The 24,555-nt window shown below is 39.4% G+C and overlaps 1 protein-coding gene across 12 annotated transcripts in view; it reads left to right on the top strand.

Moving 5' to 3' along the window:
- Nucleotides 1–24,555, top strand: part of Slc4a10 (solute carrier family 4 member 10) — a 458,674-nt gene that overhangs the window by 14,865 nt on the left and 419,254 nt on the right. For 11 of the 12 annotated variants that reach the window (XM_085834843.1, XM_085834841.1, XM_085834840.1 and 8 more), the window contains exon 3: nt 254–488. The exons of the other annotated variant lie outside the window; for it this stretch is intronic. The gene's annotated coding sequence lies outside the window, so the exon portion shown is untranslated. The remainder of the gene's footprint in view (nt 1–253; nt 489–24,555) is intronic. 12 annotated transcript variants of the gene reach the window in all.

The raw sequence follows: 24,555 nt of genomic DNA, 5'->3' as shown, positions 1-24,555 counted from the left end.
GAATGATTGCTGTTCAGTTCTATATTACTATATCTACAATACTTGATAAATATACTTAGCTGCCTACTTTAACACTGAAGAAGTGTTGAACCTTTTGTCCACTGTTATGGTATAGTCTGTGATCTCGAAGAGTTTTGCTTCTGTTCCATTAATTGGTTACAACACTTGAGCTCAACACCTTTCTTTCTATTAGTATATTTCCCATCTGAGGTTTTGATATTTTGTAGACGTTTTTGATATTTTGTCTTTGCAGTGTCATTGCAGACGATAAAAATATCATGGACACATGAATATGTCTAATATCCTCACTGGAATGCTATATATGTGTTCAGTATGTCTAAGAATCAAAGAAAAACATAGCAATCATCCGTTTGGGAGATATTATCAATGCCATCCCACTGATGGTATGAGAAGTCGTGTCTGCTGCAGTCAGCTGACTGAAATTAAAGGCCACATCACTGAAATGAGAAAGTTTGATGAAAATGATGGTATGTGAGATGAAATGATCATTTCATTTTTGACAATTATGAAGTTAGGATAGATAGTGTGGGAGGTGTAAGGGTTACAAAGAGGATTAGGTGTAAGAATAACACAGCAGAGTGGGAGGATAGCATTTAGTGCAGATGGTAATATAATGTATTGTGGCTATATTATAGGGCATATTAAAACTGGCTAGGGAAATCATATTAAAGCTAGTGAAGTGAACATTTTTCAAGTAATATTTATCAACATATTGATTTTCAGATTAAAATTAGGACTATTGCTCCATTTATGAATAAAAATATATTGCCTTTTTAACAAAGGGAAAGAATGTCAAAGAGATTTATGGGGTCTTCAGTTAAGTGTTTTTATCTTTCTGATTAACTTTATATAAATAGTACTGTCAAAATATGCACTCTATTTTAGTACTACTGTGTTTTAATAAATATTATGTGGAAGCTGGAGAGATATCTCAGCAGTTAAGAGCACTGGATGCTGTTCCAAGGGACACAAGTTTGATTTCTAGCATCCACATGGGGTGAACAACTGTCTGATGTTCTGTTCTGGTCTCCACAGGCACTATACACATACAGTGTACAAATATACATGCATACAAAACACTCATACACATAAAATAAAAATAAGGTTAAAAACTTTAAAAAAATCACAGCTGAGACAGCTATAGAAAAAGAAAATTAGGCCGAACTTAGGAACTTAGTCTGCACAGGTGAGAGTGTGTACCACAGAGGCAGACAGCTTCTAGGACAGGCGGGAGCCACAGAGCCGCTGAGGCAGCACCCTTTTGGGGCCGCAGACATCCAGCATCCTCCCAGCCGGAGGACAGTGGTCTGCCCTGCACGGGAGCCCTCTGCCTAAAGAGCAGGTAGCGCCATCTTGGTTCCAGGACTCCGCCAAACTTACGAACATAGTCTGCACAGGTGAGAGTGTGCACCACAGAAGCTAACAGCTTCTGTGACCTGCCAAAGCAACACAGCATCTGGGAAAGGTCCTGTTTTGGGCCTTCTTCTTCAGCCAGGAGGAGGTCCAAATACCAGATATCTGTGCACCTTCCCTGTAAGAGTAGAGCTTGCCAGCAGAGAGTGCTCTAACCACTGAAACTCAGAGGAGAGAGCCTGTCTCCCAGGTCTACTGATAGACATTAATCAGAATCACCAGAAGAACAATCTCTAAACAGAGACAACTATAACAACTAACTCCAGAGATTAACAGATGGCGAAAGGTAAACGTAAGAATCTTACTAATAGAAACCAAGACCACTCACCATCATCAGAACCCAGCACTCCCACTTCGCCCAGTCCAGGGCACCCCAACACACCCGAAAAGCTAGACCTGGATTTAAAAGCATATCTCATGATGATGGTAGAGGACATCAAGAAGGACTTTAATAACTCACTTAAAGAATTACAGGAGAACATTGCTAAAGAGTTACAAGTCCTTAAAGAAAAACAGGATAACACAATCAAACAGGTAGAATTCCTTAAAGAAAAACAGGAAAAGACAACCAAACAGGTAGAAGTCCTTAAAGAAAAACAGGAAAACACATCCAAACAGGTGATGGAAATGAACAAAACCGTACTAGACCTAAAAAGGGAAGTAGACACAATAAAGAAAACCCAAAATGAGGCAACACTGGAGATAGAAACCCTAGGAAAGAAATCTGGAACCATAGATGCGAGCATCAGCAACAGAATACAAGAGATGGAAGAGAGAATCTCAGGTGAAGAAGATTCCATAGAGAACATCGGCACAACAATCAAGGAAAATGGAAAATGCAAAAAGATCCTAACTCAAAACATCCAGGAAATACAGGACACAATGAGAAGACCAAACCTACGGATAATAGGAGTGGATGAGAATGAAGATTTTCAACTCAAAGGACCAGCAAACATCTTCAACAAAATTATAGAAGAAAACTTCCCAAATCTAAAGAAAGAGATGCCCATGAACATACAAGAAGCCTACAGAACTCCAAATAGACTGGACAAGAAAAGAAATACCTCCCGACACATAATAATCAGAACAACAAATGCTCTAAATAAAGATAGAATACTAAAAGCAGTAAGAGAAAAAGGCCAAGTAACATATAAAGGCAAACCTATCAGAATTACACCAGATTTTTCACCAGAGACTATGAAAGCCAGAAGATCCTGGACAGATGTTATACAGACACTAAAAGAACACAAATTCCAGCCCAGGCTACTATACCCAGCCAAACTCTCAATTAACATAGATGGAGAAACCAAAGTATTTCATGACAAAACCAAATTCACACATTATCTTTCCACGAATCCAGCCCTTCAAAGGATAATAACAGAACAAAACCAATACAAGGACAGGAACCATGCCCTAGAAAAAACAAGAAGGTAATCCCTCAACAAACCTAAAAGAAGACAGCCACAAGAACAGAATGCCAACTTTAACAACAAAAATAACAGGAAGCAACAATTACTTTTCCTTAATATCTCTTAATATCAATGGACTCAATTCCCCAATAAAAAGACATAGACTAACAAATTGGCTACACAAACAAGACCCAACATTTTGCTGCTTACAGGAAACTCATCTCAGAGAAAAAGATAGACACTACCTCAGAATGAAAGGCTGGAAAACAATTTTCTAAGCAAATGGTATGAAGAAACAAGCTGGAGTAGCCATTCTAATATCTAATAAAATCGACTTCCAACCCAAAGTCATCAAAAAAGACAGGGAGGGGTACTTCATACTCATCAAAGGTAAAATCCTCCAAGAGGAACTATCAATTCTGAATATCTATGCTCCAAATACAAAGGCAGCCACATTCATTAAAGAAACTTTAGTAAAGCTCAAAGCACACATTGCACCTCACACAATAATAGTGGGAGACTTCAACACACTACTTTCACCAATGGACAGATCATGGAAGCAGAAAATAAACAGGGACACAGTGAAACTAACAGAAGTTATGAATCAAATGGATCTGGCAGATATCTACAGAACATTCTATCCTAAAACAAAAGGATATACCTTCTTCTAAGCACCTCATGGTACCTTCTCCAAAACTGACCACATAATTGGTCACAAAACAGGCCTCAACAGATACAAAAATATTGAAATTGTCCCATGCATCCTATCAGATCACCATGGACTAAGGCTGATCTTCAATAACAAAATAAATAAGCCAACATTCACTTGGAAACTGAACAACACTCTTCTCAATGATACCTTGGTCAAGGAAGGAATAAAGAAAGAAATTAAGGACTTTTTAGAGTTCAATGAAAATGAAGCCACAACATACCCAAACTTATGGGACGCAATGAAAGCATTTCTAAGAGGAAAACTCATAGTTCTGAGTGCCTCCAAAAGGAAACTAGAGAGAGCACACATTAGCAGCTTGACAACACACCTAAAAGCACTAGAACAAAAGGAAGCAAATTCACCCAAGAGGAGTAGACGGCAGGAAATAATCAAACTCAGGGGTGAAATCAACCTAGTGGAAACAAGAAGAACTATTCAAAGAATCAACCAATCAAGGAGCTGGTTCTTTGAGAAAATCAACAAGATAGATAAACCCTTAGCCAGACTCACTAGAGGGCACAGGGAAAGCATTCTAATGAACAAAATAAGAAATGAAAAAGGAGACATAACAACAGATCCTGAAGAATCCAAAACACCATCAGATCCTTCTACAAAAGGCTATACTCAACAAAACTGGAGAACCTGGATGAAATGGAGAAGTTTCTAGACAGATACCAGGTACCAAAGTTGAATCAAGATCAGGTTAATGATCTAAACAGCCCTATATCCCGCAAAGAAATAGAAGCAGTCATTAATAGTTTCCCAACCATAAAAAGCCCAGGACCAGATGGGTTTAGTGCAGAGTTCTATCAGACCTTCAAACAAGATCTAATCCTAGTTCTTCACAAACTCAAGAAGAATGAAGACCAAAGTGTGGACACTAGGCCCCTTCTTAGAATTGGGAAAAAATCACCCATGGAAGGAGTTACAGAGACAAAGTTTGGAGCTGTGATGAAAGGATGGACTATCTAGAGACTGCCATATCCAGGGATCCATCCCATAATCAGCTTCCAAACGCTGACACCATTGCATACACTAGCAAGATTTTGCTGAAAGGACCCAGATATAGCGGTCTCTTGTGAGACTATGCAGGGGCCTAGCAAACACAGAAGTGGATGCTCACAGTCAGCTATTGGATGGATCACAGGGCTCCCAATGGAGAAGCTAGAGAAAGTACCCAAGGAGTTAAAGGGATCTGCAACCCTATAGGGGGGAACAACATGATGAACTAACCAGTACCCCGGAGCTCTTGTCTCTAGCTGCATATGTATGGAAAGATGGCCTAGTCGGCCATCACTGGAAAGAGAGGCCCATTGGACTTGCAAACTTTATATGCCCCAATACAGGGGAATGCCAGGGCCAAAACAATGGGAATGGGTGGGTAGGGAATTGGGGGGGGGTTATGGGGGACTTTTGGGATAGCATTGGAAATCTAATTGAGGAAAATATGTAAGAAAAAATATTAAAAATTAAAAAAAGAAAATTAAGAAATATAATTTGTTGAGCAAGTTAAATAGATTAAAGAAGGAAATATATTTTTATTGACTTGCACTGAACCCATAGAAAATTCACTTGAATTTCCTTTCTAAATATTATAATTTCATCATATATTTAATATCATATATTTAATACAGTGCACCTGTAAACAAATGCTCCATAGTATTAATATCTGGGTAGTTTTTATTAATTGCTGCTTATAAGCTGTACATTGACAATGTAATTATTTTAAAAAACATATAACAAAATATTGGTGTATTAATTACTCTTCTGTCATCGTGATAAAACACCATGACCAACTGTAGGGACAGAGAGTTTATTTGGCTTATGGTTCAAGAGAAAGAATCCATGATGATGGATAGAGGTATGAAAGCAAGCGGCAGCTATGGCAATGGGAGCGGGAAGCTGAGAGCTCACATCCCAACCAGCATCATGAAGCAAATGAAGCAGAGAGAGGGAGGGAGGAAGAGAGGGAGAGAGGGAGGGAGGGAGGGTGTGAGGGAAGGAGAGAGGGAGGAAGGGAGAGAGAGCGAACAAACTAACAATAGGGTGATGCCTTAATCTTTAAAAGCCAGTGATGAGTGACTTACTTTCCTCAGCAAGGATGCATCATTCAGGTCCCCCACATAGTGCCACTGACTGAGACAACGTGTACAAAAAAATGCCCAATATTATTGAGGGCCTTTCCTGTTCACTACAATTAGGAAGGATAAATTTTGTCAGACACAAAAGCTTTTTGTACTAAGAAATGCATATTTGTCACCCAAGAATTCTGCATGATACCATATCATTAATAGGTACTTAATAATGATAATCAGTTGAATCTCACGTTTTGCCCACAGTGAGTAATTACATAAATAGGCTAGCAATAGTCCTATAAGTAATATTATTTGAGGGATTTTTGTAAGGCTATTATACTTCAATTAATTATTACTAAATCATCATAATATTTTTTCATAAATTGAATAACTTTTTACAGTTATGTGAGGTATTGTTTTCAATATAATTCTTTAATAAAATGAAAAATTTAGAAAAGTAATTTATAACATATGTTACCATTTGGATGTATAGGTTAGAAAATTACTCCTTATAAAGCTAAGATGTGGTAGGTATGAGGTTAGAAATATGATTGGATTAAGAGTGGTGATATGACAAAGATATTTTACTGAAAAGAAGAAAGGACTTTTCCTGGTGTCTGATTCTATTTGTTCTTTCAGTAATTGGCTTGAACAACATGATCTTAGTGGGAAGAGGAAAATAAAACCAAATAGAAAGATATACTTTATTATCTTTTAAGGAGAGAGGAATGCAAAGATGACTACTTTGTTATTTAAACTTTGCCTGATTACAACAGCAAAAGTGATTCCTTGCACATAAGACTTGAATATTTTATGCTATATGAGTCTAGTACTCTGGCCGTAAGAGATAGAGGTCCAGGAATTGGTGCTGTATCCAAGACTTTTAGCTGGGTACCTCCTAGGTGACCTGACCCAGAGAGATATTTATTATTGAATGGTTATCAATTTACTGAAAGTAGTTACTTTCTCAGAGTTCTTAATTCCACACAATAAGAAACAGAGTCAGAAAAGAAAAGGAAGGACAAATGAAGTAATTAGTTCAATACTAAGTGCTCAATATTTACTGTGTGCCAGGCACTGTTTTTATGGGCACAAGATATAGTCAGGAACTAAAGTTGGCTTTCATGAATTGATATTCTAGTTGGGGAGATAATAAGTAAACAGTATTTCATATAACAAGTTAAGAAAGAAAAAAAATTGGTTTTTAATTTTGGTAGTCAAAGAGTGTCTCCTATAGGACTTAACTAGAGAAAGACCTGGAAGAAATAAAAGAAAGTTATGAGACTATCTGGAGTTGGGTATTTATAGGCAGGAAAAATAGCATATGGAAAAATCTTTAGGCAGGAGTATGCATGTTAAGGAACAGCAAGAAGAAGGTCAAGGTTTTTAGAGCACTAGAAAATAGCTAATATGAGTTGTGGATGGCTATTCTTGCTTGCCAACTTGACTACAACTTGAATTAACTATAACTCAAGCTTTTGGGTATAACTATGAGGCATTTTTCTCAATTAAATCACTTCAAGTTGGAAGACCCATTTTAAATCCAAATTTTTTGAGGTGGAAAGAGCCACCTTAAAACTGGGCCATCCCTTTTGGTGACAGGGTATATGAAGAATGTGGACAAAGGAAACTCTGCCTGCTTTTTCTTATTCTTCCTTGTAGCTGTAACCAATTAGAACTACTCAAATTGATGCAGGCAGCTGCTCACATTACCTGCTCCAATGTTTTGTGTTCCTGAATGAAAGACATACCACACACACACACACACACACACACACACACACACACACACACACGTACACGTACACCACACGTTAGTTATACTTTGATATATCTTAAACAGTTCAGTGGTTGGGCTACTTTCTAACCTTCACGTGGCTAATATACCCTCTTCTGATATTCCCAACTTATTACCTACTAAAATCTATGTTCCATCTTTAATGCTCTGGACCCAGACCTGTAGGTCCCCTCCTTGGCATTCCCCCAGCACCAACATGATGAATATCTCTCTGACTTCAGCATCTCTCAGGCCTGGTGTCTCTCTTCTTTCCCAAGCATGGTGGCTATCCCTTTTTGCTCTACCTTGGTCCCTTGCTCAGGAATCCTAAAGTTCCACCTCTGTCTTCCTGCCCAACCATTGACCACCAGCAACTATATTTACCAATCAAAAGTAACTGGGGGCAGGGTTCCCACAGTCTCTTATGTGTGAACATGAGGATTCTCAAATTCTCATGCAATTTTGGAGACCACAACACTTTCTGGCAAGTTCATTTCTTTACTAGCTTTAGAGCCACTAATGACTTCTTCAAAATTCCAGCATATACTGAAGACCAGTTGATACATTCAGCCTCTAAACTGAACAACTACTGTTTTCTTAGATTTTGCATTGGTAGACAGTCATTGTTGCATTAGCTGGACCACAGCCTGCAAGACACTATAATAAACCACACACACACACACACGCACACACACATGCACAGAGTGCAGAATTCTATCAGACCTTCAAAGAAGACCTAATACCAATTCTCTTCAAACTATTCTACAAAATAGAAACAGGAGGAACACTAACAAGGTCATTCTATGAAGCCACAATTACACTTATAACTAAACCACACACACCCAACAAAGAAAGAGAACTTCAGACCAATTTCCCTTATGAATACTGATGTAAAAGAGAGGCCCATTGGACTTGCAAACTTTATATGCCCCAATATAGGGGAATGCCAGGGCCAAAAGAATGGGAATGGGTGGGTAGGGAAGTGGGGGGCGCTATGGGGGACTTTTGGGATAGTATTGGAAATGTAATTGAGGAAAATATGTAATAAAAATATTTAAAAAAAAAATTACTCAATAATATTTGTGCAAACTGAATCAAAGAATACATAAAAACAATCATCCATCATGATCAAGTAAGCTTTATTCCAGGAATGCAGGGATGGTTCAACATACGGAAATCCATCAACATAATCCACTATATAAATAAACTCAAAGAAAAAAACCACATGACCACCTCATCAGATGCTGAGAAAGCATTTGACAAAATTCAACACCCCTTTATGGTCAAAGTCTTGGAAAGATCATGAATTCAAGGCCCATATCTAAACATAGTAATATACAGCAAACCAGTAGCCAACATCAAACGAAGAGAAACAAAACTTGAAGCAATCCCACTAAATTCAGACTTGACAAGGCTGTCCAGTCTTTCTTTACCTATTCAATATAGTACTCAAGGTCGTAGTGAGAGCAATTAGACAATAAAAGGAAGTAAAAGGGGTACAAATTGGAAAGGAAGAAGTCAAAATATCACTATTTGCAGATGATAATGATAGTATACTTAAGTGTGACCCCAAAATTTCCACCAGAGAACTGCTACAACTGATAAACAACTTCAGCAAAGTGGCTGGATATAAAATTAACTCAAACAAATCAGTAGCCTTTGTCTACTCAAAGGATAAAAGGGCCAAGAAAGAAATTAGGGAAATGACACCCTTCACAATAGTCACAAGTAATATAAAATATCTTGATGTGACCCTAACCAAGGAAATGAAAGATCTGTATAAGAAGAACTTCAAGTCTCTGAAGAAAGAAACTGAAGATCTCAGAAGATGGAAAGATCTCCCTTGTTAATGTATTGGCAGGATTGATATAGTAAAAATGGCCATTTTGCCCAAAGCAATCTACAGATTCAATGCAATCCCTCATAAAATTGCAAAGCTTCTGGAAGGCAAAGGACATTGTCAATAGGACAAAACAGCAACCAACAGATTGGGAAAAGATCTTTACAAAATCTTAAGTGTTTGATTTTACCAATTAAGATTTGGGAGCCAATTAAGACTTGGGAGCCAATTAAATAACCCCATTAAAAAATGGGGCTCAGAGCTAAACAAAGAATTCTCACCTGAGGAATACCGAATGGCTGAGAAGCACCTGAAAAAATGTTCAGCATCCTTAATCATCAGGGAAATGCAAATCAAAACAACCCTGAGATTCCACCTTACACCAGTCAGAATGGCTAAGATCAAAAATTCAGGTGACAGTAGATGCTGGCGAGGATGTGGGGAAAGAGGAACACTCTTCCATTGTTGGTGGGATTGCAAGCTTGCACAACCACTCTGGAAATCAGTCTGGCGGTTCCTCAGAAAATTGGACATAGTCCTACTGGAGGATTCCACAATACCTCTCCTGGGCATATATCCAGAAGATGTTCCAACCGGTAAGAAGGACACATGATCAACTATGTTCTTAACAGCCTTATTTATAATAGCCAGAAGCTGGGAAGAACCCAGATGCCCCTCAACAGAGGAATGGATACAGAAAATGTGGTACATTTACACAATGGAGTACTACTCAGCTATTAAAAAGAATGAATTTATGAAATTCCTAGGCAAATGGATGGGACTGGAGGGCATCATCCTGAGTGATATAACCCAATCACAAAAGAACTCACATGATATGTACTCACTGATAAGTGGATATTAGCCCAGAAACTTAGAATACTCAAGATATAAGATACAATTTGCAAAACACATGAAACTCAAGAAGAATGAAGACCAAAGTGTGGATACTTTGCCCCTTCTTAGAATTGGGAACAAAACACCCATGGAAGGAGTTACAGAGGCAAAGTTTGGAGCTTAGAGGAAAGGATGGACCATCTAGAGACTGCCATACCCGGGGATCCATCCCATAATCAGCCTCCAAATGCTGACACCATTGCATACACTAGCAAGATTTTGCTAAAAGGACCCTGATGTAGCTGTCTCTTGTGAGGCTATGCTGGAGCCTAGCAAACACAGAAGTGGATGCTCACAGTCAGGTATTGGATGGATCCCAGGGCCCCCAATGGAGGAGCTAGAGAAAGTACCCAAGGAGCTAAAGGGATCTGCAACCCTATAGGTGGAACAACAATATGAACTAACCAGTACCCCTTGGAGCTCCTGTCTCTAGCTGCATATGTAGCAGAAGATGGCCTAGTGGGCCATCAGTGGAAAGAGAGGCCCATTGGTCTTGCAAACTTTATATGCCTCATTTACAGGGGAATGCCAGGGCCAAGAAGTGGGAGTGAGTGGGTAGGGGAGTGCGCGGGGGGGGGGGGGAGGGTATGGGGGACTTTTGGGATAGCACTGGAAATGTAAATGAAGAAAATACCTAATTAAAATAAAATAAAATAAAAAATTAAAAAAAAAAGACTTGGGCGTCACAGTGTAGGGGAATGGGAGGGTGTGGAGGCAGGAGTGGGTGAGTGGGTAGGAGCACAACCTCATAGAAGCAAGAGAAGGGGGATGGGATAGGGGTTTTCTGGGTGGAGAGAATCATAAAGGGGATAACATTTCAAATGTAAATAAATAAAATATCCAATAAAAATGACAAAGCAATCAATCAATCAATCAATCAATCAAATCCTTGAGAGCCAAATGCTGGGGTAAAAACCTGTGAATTCAGAGAAGCAGTTTCTCAGCTTCAGCCAGTGTCCCCAGAGGAAAATCCATTTTCTTTCTTTCTTTTTTTTAAAATTAGATATTTCTTTATATTTACATTTCAAATGTTATCCCCTTTCCTAATTCCACTTCGAAAATCCCCTATCCCCTCCCCTCTCCCCCTGCTCACCAACCCACCCATTCCTGCTTCCTGGCCTTGGCATTTCCCTAGACTGGGGCATAGAGCCTTCACAGGACCAAGGGCCTCTCCTTCCATTGATGACTGACTAGGCCATTCTCTGCTACATATGCAGCTAGAGCCCTAATTCCTAGCATGTGTTTTCTTTGACTGGTGGTTTAGTCCTAGAGAGCTCTGGGGGGTACTGGTTTGTTCATGATATTGTTCCTCCTATGGGACTACAAACCCCTTCAGCTTCTTGGGTACTTTCTCTAGCTCCTTCATTGGGGACCCTGTGCTCCGTCCAATGAATGACTGTGAGCATCCACTTCTGTATCAGTCAGGCACTGGCAGAGCCTCTCAGGAGACAGCTTTATCAGGCTCCTGTCAGCAAGCTCTTGTTGGTATCCACAATAGTGTCTGGGTTTGGTCGTTGTTTATGGGATGGATCCCCAGGTGGGGCTGTCTCTGGATGGTCATTCCTCCAATCTGTGCTCTGAACTTTGTCTCTGTAACTCCTTCCATGGTTATTTTGTTCCCCCTTCTAAGAAGGATCAAAGTATCCACACTTTGGTCTTCCTTCTCCTTTAGTTTTATGTGTTTTGCAAATTGTATCTTGAGTATTCTGAGCTTCTGGGCTAATATCCACTTATCAGTGAATGCATACATCATATGTGTCCTTTTGTGATTGGGTTACCTCACTCAGGATGATACGCTCCAGATGCACCCATTTGTCTAAGAATTTCATAAATTCATTGTTTTTAATAGCTGAGTAGTACTCCATTGTGCAAATGTACCACATTTTCTGTATCCATCCCTCTATTGTGGAACATCTGAGTTCTTTCCAGCTTCTGGCTATTATTATATTTTTCCCATTTTTTATTAGGTACTTCTGGCTATTATAAATAAGGCTGCTATGAACATAGTAGAGCATAAGTCCTTATTACCAGTTGGAACATCTTCTGGGTATATGCCCAGGAGGGGTATTGCTGTAGTACTATGTCCAATTTTCTGAGGAAGTGCCAAACTGATTTCCAGAGTGGTTGTACAAGCTTGCAATCCCACCAGCAATGGAGGAGTGTTCCTCTTTCTCCACATCCTTGCCAGCATCCCTTCCAACTGAATGTCCATCCTTTCTACTTCCTGTGTGTCTCCATTCATCTTCCTGACTTCCTCTTACTATGATTTTTTCCCCTCTGCTGGCTTTCTGTCAACTGGTTGCTTTTGATCTCCTTCTTGACTTTGGGTAGACTTTATTTAATTTTGTTTACAATAAACAGAAAGCTCTTGGATTAAAGGTGTGTGCGAGATCTGTTTCTTGTGTTTTGTGGGTGGTGGTGGTGCGTGGAGTTGAGTGGATAGGGAGGTATGGATCATCTGGGAGGAGTTTGAGAAGGGGAGAAACATGATCAAAATATATCATATAAAACACAGTATTTCAATTAAAAAATGTTTTGGTTTGGAATGTGTTTTGAGGCTAGTGCAAGCAAGTTTTGGTAACAGTTTTGTTATATTGTGTGATAGAAAGACAGGGCCAAAATATAATGTCAGAAATGTTGTTACATCCATTAAAGATGATTTAACAAAACAAATTTAAATTGCTTAATAAATAACATTAAAAGAGACATGCTAAGACTCCTTGAGAATAGAGTAGATTTGGGAGGTGTGTGTGTGTGTGTGTGTGTGTGTGTGTGTGTGTGTGTACTTGGCCCAGTATTTGACAAGCAGTAGATATGTAATAGATCTTATCTTAAGGAAAGGATGAATTGATGAGTACTAATCCTTATTTGCACTGTCTAATTTATATATGAAGTCTATGGTGTATACCTTCTTCCTTTTGGGCACTCTGAGAAGTGGTTTGGTGTATTGGTTAGTTTTTGTCTACTTGACACTAACTGGAGTCCCCTCGAAAGAGGGATTCTCATGTGAGGAATTGCCTTCAGCAGATTGGTCTTTGGGTATATTTGTGGGACATTTCATGGATTAATGATTGATACTGGCGTACCCACCCCATTGTGGGAAATATCATCTCTAGGCAAGTGATCCTAGGTTATACAAGACAGAAAACCAAGCAAGCTAGCCCAGCAAGCCCTGAAACTGAGTTCCTCTGTGATATCTGATTCAGTTCCTGCTTCCAAGCTACTGCTCTGAGTTTTTTCCCTGACTTCTCTCAACTATGAACTATGTATGATGAAATAAACTCTTTTTTTTCTTCTAAATTTGTTTTGGTCAGTGATTCATTACAACAGCAGAAAGCCAAGTAGGACATTTGGCATTCTTCTTCTTCTTCTTCTTCTTCTTCTTCTTCTTCTTCTTCTTCTTCTTCTTCTTCTTCTTCTTCTTCTTCTTCTTCTTCTTCTTCTTCTTCTTCTTCTTCTTCTTCTTCTTCTTCTTCTTCTTCTCCTCCTCCTCCTCCTCCTCCTCCTCCTCCTCCTCCTCCTCCTCCTCCTCCTCCTCTTCTTCTTCTTCTTCTTCTTCTTCTTCTTCTTCTTCTTCTTCTTCTTCTTCTTCTTCTTCTTCTCCTTCTCCTTCTCCTTCTCCTTCTCCTCCTCCTCCTCCTCCTCCTCCTCCTCCTCCTCCTCCTCCTCCTCCTCCTCTTCTTCTTCTTTTTCTTCTTCTTCTTCTTCTTTTTTGGTTGGTTTTTGAGATAGGGTTTCTCTGTATAGCCCTGGCAATCCTGGCTCCTCCTCCTCCTCCTCCTCCTCCTCCTCCTCCTCCTCCTCCTCCTCTTCTTCTTCTTCTTCTTCTTCTTCTTCTTCTTCTTCTTCTTCTTCTTCTTCTTCTTCTTCTTCTTCTTCTTCTTCTTCTTCTTCTTCTCCTCCTCCTCCTCCTCCTCCTCCTCCTCCTCCTCCTCCTCTTCTTCTTCTTCTTCTTTTTCTTCTTCTTCTTCTTCTTCTTCTTCTTCTTCTTCTTCTTCTTCTTCTTCTTCTTCTTCTTCTTCTTCTTCTTCTTCTTCTTCTTCTTCTTCTTTTTTGGTTGGTTTTTGAGACAGGGTTTCTCTGTATAGCCCTGGCTGTCCTGGAACTCACTTTGTAGACCAGGATGACCTTGAACTCAGAAATCTGCCTGCCTCTCCCTCCCGAGTGCTGGGATTAAGGCGTGCACCACTATGCCTGGCACATCATCCTTCTTACACTCGAAGTAGTTATTGACTTCAGGAGGAAATGTAACCATAAAGGGTAGACTTCAACTTTTAGGAGTTGAGCCAGAGACTTATTTGGGCTTAAAATGTAGATGTCATTTGTTTGCTTGAAAATTTTCCCAGTTTTGTGGTTACATAAAAATAAGCATCACTAGAATAATATGAGGTTATTCTTTGTAACATCTGTGTACACAATTATTATTAGCAGTGCTAATCCAAGAGCATAGTCATTGGCATAATACCTGTATCACCACCAGATGCAAGCTTTCTGAACCTAACAGTAAATAAATGATTTTTGAATAATTTTAGTATGATTTTTAAAAATAAACAAAAATGTAAACATTTTTCCAAAAGCTAACTCATTTGCCTCCAATGAGCCCATTTAAAATGAATGTTTTAAAAATGTGCTATTGTGGTTCTAAAATGCAGTTTTTCCTTTAATATAAAACAAAAATAGACATCTGTGAATAGTAGTTGTTATGAAAACAGAATTTTAGTGGATGTAATAACATAAAATATACAGAAAGTCTCAACTTTTAAGATAAGAAACTAACTTTTGTTAAAAATGGAAACTTATCCCCAGCCACATCTGTCAATGCATGTTTTGCAAACAGGCTTGGAATAAAGTAAATTTGAATCCTTAAATTGAACTTGTGACTATGCCTAAAGAATTAAAAACTTCTTGATCAAATATTTATATTCTACTATTAGACTCAGGAGTGTACCCTGGGAGGGAAATGTCAATCTCAAAAAAATTAAGTGTAAAACAAAAACTAAACCATTATAAATTTCCTTAGTCATTTGTCTATCATATTTCTCTTTACATAATTTTGGTGGTATTTATATATTCAGCCTCTACTTTGAGAGTAATGAATCCTGTCTATCTACCTTTGATTCCCTTTTATGAATATTAACTACTGTTGTCATGTTCTATGCTTTGTGTAAGTGTTACATAAAGGTTCATGTGTTAAGGACTTGGTTTCCAGCTTGCTGCTGCTGTGAGATGGTGCAATCTTTTAAGAGGCGAGAGTCTAGTGAGGTGTTTTTAGTAAAGTTGGGTTTTCTGTTAAGGAGGACTGTGTAAAAGAAGTCTAGCCATTTGCTTTTCAATTTTTCATTATATATGCATGGATTGTAATATTTTACTATATGAAGAGATTTTTGAACAAGTTTATATTGTATGATATCTTGCTCCTTTTTCTTTTGATACCCAGACATGAAATAAATGGGCCTCCTTTGCCATGAACCCTTCATATGATATATTGTGCTACCATAGGGCCTATACAACTGAGTCAGGTAACTGTGAGGTAAAATAAATCTTTTGTTTTTACATTCTGATTATCTCAGATATTTGGTATCGCATAGGAATGGAGAGCTGCCTAACAATGTCAAAGAAAATGTGTATAGACTATTAACCTCTTTGCCATTTTGGCAGTAAGTTTAGTATTTTGAGAGCTCTTGAGTGCATTGCTAATTTTCTTTCTTTTTTTTTTTTTCTGAAAATCTACTTGACATAAAGAGTCAGTATTACTGTTTTGTTATTAGAGAACATGGTTATTTAACTTTATATGCATATATTTTGATCAAATATAAATAATATAAAATTCAAGTCTCTGTCTCAAGTGCTGGGATTAAATAATATAAAATTCAAAAGCATTCAAGTCAGTGATATTTACATATTAACATTATGAAATCATCTCTATTCTTTCATTCCATAGCAATGATATAACCTCCTCCCTCCAAAATTCTTTACTCATTAATCTGTGACTCCATATTTCACTTTGCCCACATACTCTGGAAACTATTGATTTTCTCTTTCTCTTTCCATGGATTTTTATATAAATGGAACAGTATTTGTCTGACTTAATTCAATTACCATGTTTATAAAATTTATGGTTTCATTTTTCTATCAGTTGAATAGTAGTCCATTGTATATATGTAAAGCACTTTGATTATCTATTTATCTGTTGAAGGGTTGCTAGATTATTTCATTTTTTTTATATTAAGGGATTTGTATCTTTTATTATTATTTTTATTTATTGGTGCAGAAGAGAGTATGGATATGTCACTGCATATGTGTCCGGCAGAAGACAACTTTCTTTCTTTTTTTTTTTTTTAATATTTTTATTACATATTTTCCTCAATTACGTTTCCAATGCTATCCCAAAAGTCCCCCATAGCGCCCCCCACTTCCCTACCCACCCATTCCCATTCTTTTGGCCCTGGCATTCCCCTAAATTGGGGCATATAAAGTTTGCAAGTCCAATGGGCCTCTCTTTCCATTGATGGCTGACTAGGCCATCTTTCAATACATATGCAGCTAGAGACAAGAGCTCCGGGGTTCTGGTTAGTACATCATGTTGTTCCAACAATAGGGTTGCAGATCCCTTTAGCTCCTTGGGTACCTTCTCTAGCTTCTCCATTGGGAGCCCTGTGATACATCCAATAGCTGACTGTGAACATCCACTCCTGTGTTTGCTAGGCCCCAGCATTGTCTCACAAGAGACAGTTATATTTGGGTCCTTTCAGCAAAATCTTGCTAGTGTATGCAATGGTGTCAGCGTTTAGAAGTTGATTATGGGATGGATCCCTGGATACGGCAGTCTCTAAATGGTCCATCCTTTCATCACCGCTACGAACTTTGTCTCTGTAACTCCTTCCCTGGGTGTTTTGTTCCCAATTCTAAGAAGGTGTACAGTGTCCACACTTTGGTCTTCATTCTTCTTGAGTTTCATGCGTTTAGCAAATTGTATCTTAAATCTTGGGTATCCTAAGTTTTGGGCTAATATCCACTTATCAGTGAATACATATTGTGTGAGTTCTTTTGTGATTGTGTTACTTCACTCAAGATGATGCCCTCCAGGTCCATCCATTTGGCTAGGAATTTCATAAATTCATTCTTTTTAATAGCTGAGTAGTACTCCATTGTGTAAATGTACCATAATTTCTGTATCCATTCCTCTGTTGAGGGACATCTGGGTTCTTTCCAGCTTCTGGCTATTATAAATAGGGCTGCTATGAACATAGTGGAACATGTGTCCTTTTTACCGGTTGGGACATCTTCTGGATATATGCCCAGGAGAGGTATTGCTGGATCCTCCGGTAGTACTATGTCCAATTTTCTGAGGAACCGCCAGACTGATTTCCAGAGTGGTTGTACAAGCTTGCAATCCCACCAACAATGGAGGAGTGTTCCTCTTTCTCCACATCCTCGCCAGCAACTGCTGTCACCTGAATTTTTGATCTTAGCCATTCTGACTGGTGTGAGGTGGAATCTCAGGGTTGTTTTGATTTGCATTTCCCTGATGATTAAGGATGTTGAACATTTTTTCAGGTGTTTCTCTGCCATTTGGTATTCCTCAGGTGAGAATTCTTTGTTCAGTTCTGAGCCCCATTTTTTAATGGGGTTATTTGATTTTCTGGAGTCCACCTTCTTGAGTTCTTTATATATATTGGATATTAGTCCCTTATCTGATTTAGGATAGGTGAAGATCCTTTCCCAAACTGTTGGTGGTTTTTTTGTCTTATTGATGGTGTCTTTAGCCTTGCAGAAGCTTTGTAGTTTCATGAGGTCCCACTTGTCAATTCTCGATCTTACAGCACAAGCCATTACTGTTCTATTCAGGAATTTTTCCCCTGTGCCCATATCTTCAAGGCTTTTCCCCACTTTCTCCTCTATAAGTTTCAGTGTCTCTGGTTTTATGTGAAGTTCCTTGATCCACTTAGACTTGACCTTAGTACAAGGAGATAGGAATGGATCGATTCGCATTCTTCTACATGTTAACAACCAGTTGTGCCAGCACCATTTGTTGAAAATGCTGTCTTTCTTCCAAAGGATGTTTTTAGCTCCCTTGTCGAAGATCAAGTGACCATAGGTGTGTGGGTTCATTTCTGGGTCTTCAATTCTATTCCATTTGTCTATTTGTCTGTCACTATACCAGTACCATGCAGTTTTTATCACAATTGCTCTGTAGTAGAGCTTTAGGTCCGGCATGGTGATTCCACCAGAGGTTCTTTTATCCTTGAGAAGAGTTTTTGCTATCCTAGGTTTTTTGTTATTCCAGATGAATTTGCAGATTGCACTTTCTAATTCGTTGAAGAATTGAGTTGGAATTTTGATGGGGATTGCATTGAATCTGTAGATTGCTTTTGGCAAGATAGCCATTTTTACAATGTTGATCCTGCCAATCCATGAGCATGGGAGATCTTTCCATCTTCTGAGATCTTCTATAATTTCTTTCTTCAGAGACTTGAAGTTTTTATCATACAGATCTTTCACTTCCTTAGTTAGAGTCACGCCAAGATATTTTATATTATTTTTGACTATTGAGAAGGGTGTTGTTTCCCTAATTTCTTTCTCAGCCTGTTTATTCTTTGTGTAGAGAAAGGCCATTGATTTGTTTGAGTTAATTTTATATCCAGCTACTTCACCGAAGCTGTTTATCAGGCTTAGGAGTTCTCTGGTGGAATTTTTAGGGTCACTTATATATACTATCATATCATCTGCAAAAAGTGATATTTTGACTTCATCTTTTCCAATTTGTATCCCTCTGATCTCCTTTTGTTGTCGAATTGCTCTGGCTAGGACTTCAAGTACAATGTTGAATAGGTATGGAGAAAGTGGACAGCCTTGTCTAGTCCCTGATTTTAGAGGGATTGCTTCAAGCTTCTCACCATTTACTTTGATGTTGGCTACTGGTTTGCTGTAGATTGCTTTTATCATGTTTAGGTATGGGCCTTGAATTCCTGATCTTTCCAAGACTTTTATCATGAATGGGTGTTGGATCTTGTCAAATGCTTTTTCCGCATCTAACGAGATGACCATGTGGTTTTTGTCTTTGAGTTTGTTTATATACTGGATTACGTTGATGGATTTCCGTATATTGAACCATCCCTGCATCCCTGGGATGAAACCTACTTGGTCAGGATGGATGATTGTTTTGATGTGTTCTTGGATTCGGTTAGCAAGAATTTTATTGAGGATTTTTGCATCAATATTCATAAGGGATATTGGTCTGAAGTTTTCTATCTTTGTTGGGTCTTTTTGTGGTTTAGGTATCAGAGTAATTGTGGCTTCATAGAATGAGTTGGGTAGAGTACCTTCTGTTTCTATTTTGTGGAATAGTTTGTGAAGAACTGGGATTAGATCTTCTTTGAAGGTCTGATAGAACTCTGCACTAAACCCATCTGGTCCTGGGCTTTTTTTGGTTGGGAGACTATTAATGACTGCTTCTATTTCTTTGGGGGATATAGGGCTGTTTAGATCATTAACCTGATCTTGATTCAACTTTGGTACCAGGTATCTGTCTAGGAACTTCTCCATTTCATCCAGGTTCTCCAGTTTTGTTGAGTATAGCCTTTGGTAGAAGGATCTGATGGTGTTTTGGATGTCTTCAGGATCTGTTGTTATGTCTCCTTTTTCATTTCTGATTTTGTTAATTAGGATGCTTTCCCTGTGCCCTCTAGTGAGTCTGGCTAAGGGTTTATCTATCTTGTTGATTTTCTCAAAGAACCAGCTCCTTGATTGGTTGATTCTTTGAATAGTTTTTCTTGTTTCCACTTGGTTGATTTCACCCCTGAGTTTGATTATTTCCTGCCGTCTACTCCTCTTGGGTGAATTTGCTTCCTTTTGTTCTAGTGCTTTTAGGTGTGTTGTCAAGCTGCTAATGTGTGCTCTCTCTAGTTTCCTTTTGGAGGCACTCAGAACTATGAGTTTTCCTCTTAGAAATGCTTTCATTGTGTCCCATAAGTTTGGGTATGTTGTGGCTTCATTTTCATTGAACTCTAAAAAGTCCTTAATTTCTTTCTTTATTCCTTCCTTGACCAAGGTATCATTGAGAAGAGTGTTGTTCAGTTTCCACGTGAAGGTTGGCTTTCTATTATTTATTTTGTTATTGAAGATCAGCTTTAGTCCATGGTGATCTGATAGAATGCATGGGACAATTTCAATGTTTTTGTATCTGTTGAGTCCTGTTTTGTGCACAATTACGTGGTCAATTTTGGAGAAGGTACCATGAGGTGCTGAGAAGAAGGTGTATCCTTTTGTTTTAGGGTAAAATGTTCTGTAGATATCTGCCAGATCCATTTGATCCATAACTTCTGTTAGTTTCACTGTGTCCCTGTTTAGTTTCTGTTTCCATGATCTGTCCATTGGTGAAAGTGGTGTGTTGAAGTCTCCCACTATTATTGTATGAGGTGCAATGTGTGCTTTGAGATTTACTAAAGTTTCTTTAATGAATGAGGCTGCCTTTGTATTTGGAGCATAGATATTCAGGATTGATAGTTCCTCTTGGAGGATTTTACCTTTGATGAGTATGAAGTGCCCCTCCCTGTCTTTTTTGATGACTTTGGGTTGGAAGTCAATCTTATCTGATATTAGAATTGCTACTCCAGCTTGTTTCTTCAGACCATTTGCTTGGAAAATTGTTTTCCAGCCTTTCATTCTGAGGTAGTGTCTATCTTTTTCTCTGAGATGAGTTTCTTGTAAGCAGCAAAATGTTGGGTCTTGTTTGTGTAGCCAGTTTGTTAGTCTATGTCTTTTTATCGGGGAGTTGAGTCCATTGATATTAAGAGATATTAAGGAAAAGTAATTGTTGTTTCCTGTTATTTTTGTTGTTAAAGTTGGCATTCTGTTCTTGTGGCTGTCTTCTTTTAGGTTTGTTGAGGGATTACCTTCTTGTTGTTTCTAGGGCGTGGTTCCTGTCCTTGTATTGGTTTTTTTCTGTTATTATCCTTTGAAGGGCTGGATTCGTGGAGAGATAATGTGTGAATTTGGTTTTGTCGTGGAATACTTTGGTTTCTCCATCTATGTTAATTGAGAGTTTGGCTGGGTATAGTAGCCTGGGCTGGAATTTGTGTTCTTTTAGTGTCTGTATAACATCTGTCCAGGATCTTCTGGCTTTCATAGTCTCTGGTGAAAAATCTGGTGTAATTCTGATAGGCTTGCCTTTATATGTTACTTGGCCTTTTTCTCTTACTGCTTTTAGTATTCTATCTTTATTTAGTGCATTTGTTGTTCTGATTATTATGTGTCAGGAGGTATTTCTTTTCTGGTCCAGCCTATTTGGAGTTCTGTAGGCTTCTTGTATGTTCATGGGCATCTCTTTCTTTAGATTTGGGAAGTTTTCTTCTATAATTTTGTTGAAGATGTTTGCTGGTCCTTTGAGTTGAAAATCTTCATTCTCATCCACTCCTATTATCCGTAGGTTTGGTCTTCTCATTGTGTCCTGTATTTCCTGGATGTTTTGAGTTAGGATCTTTTTGCATTTTCCATTTTCCTTGATTGTTGTGCCCATGTTCTCTATGGAATCTTCTGCACCTGAGATTCTCTCTTCCATCTCTTGTATTCTGTTGCTGATGCTTGCATCTATGGTTCCAGATTTCTTTCCTAGGGTTTCTATCTCCAGTGTTGCCTCATTTTGGGTTTTCTTTATTGTGTCTACTTCCCTTTTTAGGTCTAGTATGGTTTTGTTCATTTCCATCATCTGATTGGATGTGTTTTCCTGTTTCTCTTTAAGGACTTCTACCAGTTTGGTTGTGTTTTCCTGTTTTTCTTTAAGGACTTGTAACTCTTTAGCCATGTTCTCCTGTAGTTCTTTAAAGTCCTTCTTGATGTCCTCTACCATCATCATGAGATATGCTTTTAAATCCAGGTCTAGTTTTTCAGGTGTGTTGGGGTGCCCTGGACTGGGCGAAGTGGGAGTGCTGGGTCCTGATGATGGTGAGTGGTCTTGGTTTCTGTTAGTAAGATTCTTACCTTTACCTCTCGCCATCTGGTAATCTCTGGAGTTGTTATAGTTGTCTCTGTTCAGAGGTTGTTCTTCTGGGGATTCTGAGTATCCTCTGTCAGCAGACCTGGGAGACAGGCTCTCTCCTCTGAGTTTCAGTGGTTAGAGCACTCCCTGCTGACAAGCTTTCCTCTTAAAGGGAAGGTGTACAGATATCTGGGGTTTGGACCTCCTCCTGGCTGAAGAAGAAGGCGGAAAACAGGACCTTTCCCAGATGCTGTGTTGCTTTGGCAGGTCACAGAAGCTGTAGGCTTCTGTGGTACACACTCTCAGCTGTGCAGACTAAGTTCCTAAGTTCAGTGGAGTCCTGGATCCAAGATGTGCTCCCTGCTCGTGAGGCAGAGGGCTCCTGAGGCAGAGGGCTCCTGTGCAGGGCAGACCACTGTCTTCCAGCTAGGAGGGTGCCGGATGTCTGTGGCCCCAAAAGGCTGCTGCCTCAGCGGCTCTGTGGCTCCCGCCTGTCCCAGAAGCTGTCTGCCTCTGTGGTCCTCAGTCTTACCTGTACAGACTAAGTTAGGCGGAGTCCCGGAGCCAAGATGGCGCTCCCTGCAGGGCAGGTCACTGTCCTCCGACTGGGAGGGTGCCGGATGTCTGTGGCCCCTAAAGGGTGCTGCCTCAGCAGCTCTGTGGCTCCCGCCTGTCCCAGAAGCCGTCTGCCCCCGTGGTCCCCACTCTGACCTGTACAGACTAAGCTCGGCGGAGTCCCGGAGCCAAGATGGCCCTCCCTGCAGGGCAGGTCACTGTCCTCTGACTGGGAGGGTGCTGGAAGTCTGCGTCCCCAAAAGGGTGCTGCCTCAGCGGCTCTGTGGCTCCTGCCTGTCCCAGAAGCTGTCTGCCTCTGTGGTCCCCACTCTGACCTGTACAGACTAAGTTCGGCGGAGTCCTGGAGCCAAGATGGCGCTCCCTGCAGGGCAGGTCACTGTCCTCCGACTGGGAGGGTGCCGGATGTCTGCGGCCCCAAAAGGGTGCTGCCTCAGCGGCTCTGTGGCTCCCGCCTGTCCCAGAAGCTGTCTGCCTCTGTGGTCCTCACTCTAACCTGTAGACTAAGTTCGGCGGAGTCCCGGAGCCAAGATGGCGCTCCGCTAGATTATTTCTATTTCCTTACTATTGTAAAAACATTGCTGAGCAGGATGCTGAGTCTTCTGGGCATATGCTGAAGAGTGGTATATCTGGGTCATGGGATAGATCTGTTGTTAGATCTTTGAAGAGTCTATACTGACTTCTAGAGTGGCTGCATTAGTTTGCACTCCCAGCAGCAGTGAATGAGAGTTTCCTTTTCCTCACATGCTTGCCAACATGTGTTGTAAGTTGTTTGTTGATCATAGCATTTTGACTTGGGTAAGATGAAATTTCAAAGTTGTTTAAATGTTCATTTCACTAATTGCTAAAGATGATGAAGACATTTTTGAAATATTTCTTAGAAATTTTTATTTCTTCTATGGAGAAGTCTGTTTAGACATACAGCATGTTGTTTTTAAGTTGGTTAATTTGTTTTCTTGACTGTTTTTATTTTTGAGACAAGGATATGGTGGTCTGAATATGCTTGACCTATATGGAGTGGCACTGTTAGGAGGTGTGGCCTTGTTGGAGGAAGTGTGTTACTGTGTGTGTGGGTTTTGGACATTTCCTCCTATGCTCAAGGTCCACCCATTTTGGAAGAGAGCCTCCTCCTAGCTGATGAAGTCAGTCTTCCCCTGTTTGCCTTTGGAACAAGATGTAGAACTCTCAGCTCCAGCACCATGCCTGCCTGGTTGCTGTCATACTTCCTGCCTTCATAACAATGGCTTAAACCACAGAACCTGTAAGCTAGTCCCAATTAAATGTTGTTTTTCATGAGAGTTGCCTTGGTCATGGTGTCTCTTTACAGGAATGGAAATCCTAACTAAACCACAGGTTTTCTGTGTGTAGCCCTGGCTGTTTTGGAACTCACTATGTAAACCAGACAGGTCTTGAACTCACAGAGATTTGTATACTTCTGTCTCCCAAGTGCTGGGATTAACAATGAATGCCACTATACCCAGCCTTATTTACCCTTTGTCTTTGGTGTTCTTTATATATTTTGTATATTAATCTTTCTGTTAGATATAGCTTGTATAAGATGAAAGGTACTCAGTGTTCCTTGTACTTAAATCACTGAGTTCTTTTTATTTAGTCATGATCCAGTAAACAAGCATATATCCTGTACATAGTATGATATATTCGTCAAAAATTTTTTATTTAATGGTTAGTCAATTTTCTTAACACCATTCACTAATAATATTTTTCTGACTATCAGGTGTCCCACTAAGTTGTTAATGAGGTTTCTCCAGGACTTTTTGCTTGTTTGATTTTGTTGTTTTTTATTTTTATTTAAACATAGGCAGTTAGTGCTATGAACTTGTTTAGAACTACTTTCATTATGTCC

This window comes from Mus caroli, unplaced genomic scaffold (assembly GCF_978045245.1).
Source record: "Mus caroli unplaced genomic scaffold, Mus_caroli_1 scaffold_2, whole genome shotgun sequence".
In the NCBI taxonomy this organism is placed as follows: domain Eukaryota; kingdom Metazoa; phylum Chordata; class Mammalia; order Rodentia; family Muridae; genus Mus; species Mus caroli.
The sequence above is the reverse complement of the archived record's forward strand: the minus strand, read 5'-3'. Positions and strand labels throughout refer to the sequence as shown.